Below are 6,234 nucleotides of genomic sequence, written 5' to 3' on the forward strand. Positions count from 1 at the left end.
ACTTTTATTTTGCCACGTACCCTGCATGTGTTGGGCAAGGGAAGTCCTTGCGACTTCTCTGCAACGTTCTTGTTTGCCTGATTATTCCAAATTAGCTACAGGGTGTATTTCGGTCGGCGTCTGCACTGGGACATGTACTTGTTCTTGTCTCTTGCTGTCATTTGATGAGTTTGACAGCGGCTATTTCTTTCTAGCCGTCTTTGGCGTCGCAATCGCCGTCAACGCCAACATCTTCGTATTGTTGTGCAAATAAGCAGCGCTCAGGCGTCAAACGGAAAATAAATGAGCCAAAAGTGCTTGACGCCGTGGAGAAAGTGTGGGAGGGGTGAGTGGATTGAGATGCTGGCATATTCTTGTTGTTGAAGTGAAAACAAATTAACTATCTCACGCTGAGTTTTTGTTACCAGTGCAAACAAAAGGAGAGCGGAAATGCTGCCTGCCTGCCTGACTGGCTGGCTGGCTGGCTGGCTCAGTGACTGACTGACTGAGGGACAAGGCGAAGGAGCAGAGCCGGATGGAGGCCCTATCCCCCCTTTGAGTCGAGGCTTGTGAAAAGAAATGAAAAGGATATAGACGGTGACAACTTTGTTTACATAAGGGCCCCTATTTATACCTACACATTTACACAGTTACCTTCAGATATTTGGCAAAACAAGGAATATACATACACACATTCGACCGCGCCGAAGTTTGCATACCCTTGCTAGTTTTTTTGTGACTTTTCCTTTATCAATAGCCGTGAAAATGGAAAATATATAATATTTTCATCAAATTCGGCACAGTTATTAAGAGGTATATGACGAATATTTACTTTTATGACAATAGCTTAAAAAATAACGAAGTTATTGATAAAAGTCACTGTTTACAACTATTTCGGACGGACGGATGGGCGGAAGGTCGGACAGACATAGCTATACATATAAACTCGTCTCATAGTACTGATCAGAAATATATATACTTTATATGGTCGGAGATGCTTCCTTCAATGCGTTGCACACTTCTGACTAAAACTAATATACCTATTTTGCAAGGGTATAAAAATAACATCAAATTATTTGGGTTAACCAGACTTTGTCCTGGCCTCCCCGCTTTCTTATTGTCACATTTTCTTATGCAATTTTATAAAACATTGAAATATTTGTCTAATCAAATAATAAGTAAGTTTTTTTTAGCCATTTGGTGATTAATTTGTACAAAATGTTGTAATTCTCCAAAACATTGTTCCATATTTTCAGATGCAAATAAGTGCCTGGATTAGCCATATAGCATGTGGTTTTGGTAAATGGTACAGGCGCCACGGATTATAGGCCCAGCGTTTTTAGAGAATTTTAAAACGAATTTTAAAGGTTTTGTCACTAAAATAAATTTACAAATTGAGAAAAAAAAAATTATTTAATTTCATGACGCTCTAAATTTAGTCAATTCTTGGAATATTTATAAAAATTTGACGCAATTCGCAATTTAGAAAACGGTCTTGCTTTCTGCATTAAAATCTCCAAAACTAAATTTAATGCTTATGTTGCCGTTTTAAACTACAAGGATAACATGAAAGAAATCCACGATCTCGTATTGGCAGACCGCCCATTGAAAGTGCGCGAGGTAGCTGAGATAGGAGGTAGCTCGAAAGGTCGCGTGGGTTATAACCTGCATGAAATTTTGGGCATGAGAAAGCTATCGGCACAATGAGTGCCGCGTTTCCTCACTCCGGACAACAGAGCAGTGTTTGAATCTGTTTAAACGCAATCTCAAGGGTTTTCTACGCTGGTACACACCAGAGACCAAGGAGCAGTCCAAACAGTGACTTCACCAAGCGAATATGCTGCAAAGGAGGCGAAGACTCTCCTATCAGCCGGAAAGGTGATTTCTGGGATTCACAAGGTGTGATCTACATCGACTATCTGGAGAAGGCCAAAACAGTCACAGGGGCCTACTATGCTGAATTATTGAGCCAGTTCGACGCTGAATTGAAGAAAAAACGGCTCCACCTGTCGAAGAAAAATGTGTTTTTCCACCATGACAACGCACCGGTTCACACCTCTGCCATCGCCATGTTCCAATTAGGCAACGAACTGATGCCCAATCAACCGTATTCTCTCCAGATTTGGCCCAGTGCGACTTTTTTATGTTTCCAAACTTGAATGTCACTCGCCGGGCAGAAACTTAAGTCGAATGAGGAAGTCATCGCCGCCACGGAGCTCCGCGGAGGCCTATTTTTCAGACCTGGAAAAAACTTATTTTTCAGACGGGTTAAAAAAAGTTGGAGCATCGCTGGATAAAGTATATCAACCTTAAAGGAGACTATGTTGAGAAATAAATCGACAGTTCTACAAAATTTTCGTTTTTCATTTGTAAGCTAAGCTTATCGGACTGCCCTCGTATGCTGCGATCAAATTGAGATAGAATCGGTTAGAAATTAGGCAAAATTCACACTTAAAAGGAAAAAAATTAAACTCAAATACATATGTATGTATGTATACATGTATGCTTAAAAAATTCGAAGAAAACTGTTTTTATCCGCCTTTTGTTCATGTTCTAACCTTCTTATTGGAAATTGATTTTCTAAAAAACTTTGTTTTTTATTGGCAAAAGTTCAGGGCTGGCTTTATCCGGCCCTGACTGAAATTGTTTGTAAAATTAAGAACACGACTTGTGTAAATAGTTCTACCATAACAAAATCCAGGGAGGAATGGATGTGGATATTGCATTTCGATCAAATTTGACAGAATTATAACTTTAATATTCAACCTAAAATTTAATAACCGAGTTTGGTATTTTTTGCACCAATTGGACCGAGTCAGATAAAATTACTGGATTTTTGCCACCCTGGGCATTTGCCTGAGCTGCCCCTATTTTGAATCCAGGGTAGAAACCATTTATTTTTGCGTTGATAAATAAAAAACTCAACAGAGATCAAATCATGTTTATTGTAATCTTGACAAACCGGGATGTATGCCTGATGGGAAATATTCCTCCAGCATAGGAAGAACAAAAATAATGTTTTAAGAAGTGTTGTTAAATTTGTTGGAAACCATCGATATTAGGGATGGTTACTCGCAAAATGGTCGATAATAATTGATGTTGGTAGTCATCGATTGCTGCCCAGCACTAGCAACGCCATTTTTAACTCTTACCTGGTCACTCTGCAGTGGTTCAACGTGATTTTGTGCTTTTTTGAAGATTGGAAAATTACTGTCAGTAAGTATTTATAAGTTTTTTTTTCCAAGTGAATTTGATTAATTAAATGGAGAATTTAGTCCACAGCAACTTTTAATTATGCAAGCCAACGAAGAGAATCCGATCGCTTTGACGCTGGTTCAACGCAAAATTCTTGAAGATGTATATTGCTATGGAGTGTACCGTTTGAGCCGGAAAGAGAAGCAACGTGACAACGTGCTGCGTAAAATTCGCATTTTGTACCAGGATTATTTCGGTTGTCCCGACTTCAATGATTTACAACAGGGCATGTTCATCAAAATGGTCAAAGTGATTTACCAGTTAAGTGATTTGAGAAAGGTTCTTGCTGAGTTAGAAAGAATCCTCGTCAGTAACACTTTCTAAATAATAAAGCATGTGAAGTGTCACAAGAGAAACATCTAACGCTTGTCCGTTTCTTTAGAAGAAATCTGCAAATTTAGGAGACATTGGGTTGTAATACAATTCTGTGAGGAGGCCCAAAGACATGAACTCATGTTCTTCATCCTAAAGGGATGCAGATTAGCGGGAAGCCAACTTTTTCCAGACAATATGCTAGGATAATCTTAGATTGAGCCCGTTCATCTCTTTATTTTGGCTGCCTTTCCACCCACATGTGTATGGGTTGCTCTGCACTTGTTGCATGATGAGCTGCACATAAGATTGAAGGTGTAAAGTGGCATGTGGAGTGTCAGTGGATGATGAAAAAGAAGTGTCTGTTATATGGACAATTTTATGCTAATGCCTTTTTGTTGTAGTCATTGTTGTTGTTAGAAAACAAATCCATGCTGAACTTTAAGCCAGTGGACACACACACAATCAGAGAATAAAAGAGAGGGAGAGAAAAATATGAAACATACGCACTCGACACCCAGAACAAGATGACTATGTTGAATGGAAACGGTTAAAAGGAGGCAGAAGAGCAGGGCACAAGGACCCGACCCGACCCGACCCGGCCCGGCCAACTTGGATTCGATGTCCTCGCTATCGTCGTCGTCGACTCGCTAAGCCAGTTGGCATCAGTAACAATAACTTAGAAACGCAAACAAGCAAAAGCTGCTGACGAACCAAAGTTGCTCGACCCAAAAAAAAAGAAAGAAACAACAACAGAAACCAAGAGTAAAAGGAAGACTAACCCCTCAGCAAAGTCCCTTTGGCTCCTTGCTGCTGCTGCTGCTGCTGATGCTGCTCCTTGGCTGGATGGCTGGCTGTAACATTTCAATTGAAAGGATTTACATTTTGTTGTTATGTTTTGCAACATTTTTGTTTTATACAGTTAAGGTTGGCTGTCGCCTGTCGCTTGTTGAGAGTAAAGACACGTCATAATTGTCTGTCTGTGTCCCGAGTCACCCTGTATCTGTATGTCCGTCTGTCTGTATGTCTCACCTAGTCGGTGGCTGTCTGTTTGTCTGTGTATGTGCAAATGCAAGTCACTTGTCATCGCATTTGTTAAAAATTGTCTTGTAATTGCCGAACGCAAAACGTAGACACACCGAGCACTGAGCACTTTACGATACGCATTCACTTTGCATTCATTTTGCATAAGCAAGTGATTAGAGTGCTACATTTGGCATTCATAAGCACACGTGAATAAATAGCATCTAATTGAATAAATATGAATAAATGTTAATCTCTTGATAGGATCTAAACTTTAGCAGCCAATCTTAGTTTGTAATTAACTCGCTAACAGATTATTTGAAGATCTTTGCTAGATCAGGTTCCACGATCCAGGTAGATCTCGCTCTTGGCTGAGTTTAACTATTTTGAATGAAGGTGTTAGGACAATTGCCAATGTGTTCAATTTGAATTCTCACAATTAAGAGATTTGGTTGATTGTTGCATTTACAGCTTAGCTTATTTGCCCTTCTCAATTTCGAGAAGCCAGCCAAATGAGGACTTATTCATAAAACACTCAATTGTATTCAATTTAATTATAACACAATTCGAAAATGTCAACTTTTGAATTATGTATGTATATAAGTATGTGGAAACTCTGATTCAATTCAACAGCAAATGTTTCTCGGCTTAAATGAAAAGCTTGTTAGTTCATTTATTAATACACACACCTAGACATCACACCCACTCACACTCACTTACATATGCTGGCAACTCTTTCATCTAATGACATTTTAATTGTCTGTCTCATGTGAGTTTTGGAATGTTTTTTGTCATCACCCTCATCGACATACTGGAGTAGCGACCACAACAAGTTATTGTTGTTGTTGTTGTTCTCCACCATCATCCGCATCCTTGGAGGATAAACCGCTCCTACAACCTACTGCACTCCAGACGGATCTCCTCCAGCCACAAGTTTTCAACCAGAAGTTTTTATTTCGAAAATAAACTCATTTTAAATACTTTTGCCAACAATTTGCCATAATTTGGCTCATTTCCTACTACTACACACACTCACACACACACATACATGAAGTTGCCAGCTGTGTCACTTGAGGAGAATAGTGTGAGTGAAATAGCACGAGTTCTGGCTCACTGAAACTTAAACTCTCTGTTGCTTTCTCTCTCTATTTCACTGTATGTGTGTTTCTTTATACCAACTTTCCCGGCACTCCTTTTGTGTTTGATGGTAATGCTTCTCCGTTTGCTTATTCGTCTTCTAGGCGCAGTTTTTGGCATTGTGTGTTAACTTCTTAAGCGCTGCCAAAAAACTTGGCAACCCTAAGGCAATAACACCATTGAGCGACTTTACCAACTGTGCCACTCAACATTATGTACATATGTACATATGTCTCCTACGAAAAGATCTACTTTGAGTTACTCATTAAATTGTTTGAATTCGAATGAATTATGAATGAACTTTAGAACATTTTTATTCGAATTACTAGAACTTACATGTTTGCATCCAAAATGTGATATTCAAAATATCCAAAATACTGGAAAACTGTTTTACCAGTACTCAAATGACAGTTGTTGGATTTATACTACCGAATTGAATGAATACATTCATAAAGCAATTAACTCAAACGAATAGAATAGAGTTCAACTCATATACTCGTAACTCGTATTTGGTTTGAATACTTTGTT

At 39.0% G+C, this 6,234-nt stretch overlaps 1 long non-coding RNA gene across 1 annotated transcript; it reads left to right on the top strand.

Annotated features, from left to right (window-relative positions):
* Window positions 1–3,064: 3,064 nt before the first annotated feature.
* LOC124460847 lies at window positions 3,065–3,594 on the top strand. The gene is made up of 2 exons (XR_006954827.1): window positions 3,065–3,195; window positions 3,255–3,594. It is a non-coding gene; the product is annotated as an uncharacterized LOC124460847 (long non-coding RNA).
* Window positions 3,595–6,234: the final 2,640 nt, after the last annotated feature.

Source organism: Drosophila willistoni, unplaced genomic scaffold (genome assembly GCF_018902025.1).
Source record: "Drosophila willistoni isolate 14030-0811.24 unplaced genomic scaffold, UCI_dwil_1.1 Seg143.1, whole genome shotgun sequence".
Lineage (NCBI taxonomy): Eukaryota > Metazoa > Arthropoda > Insecta > Diptera > Drosophilidae > Drosophila > Drosophila willistoni.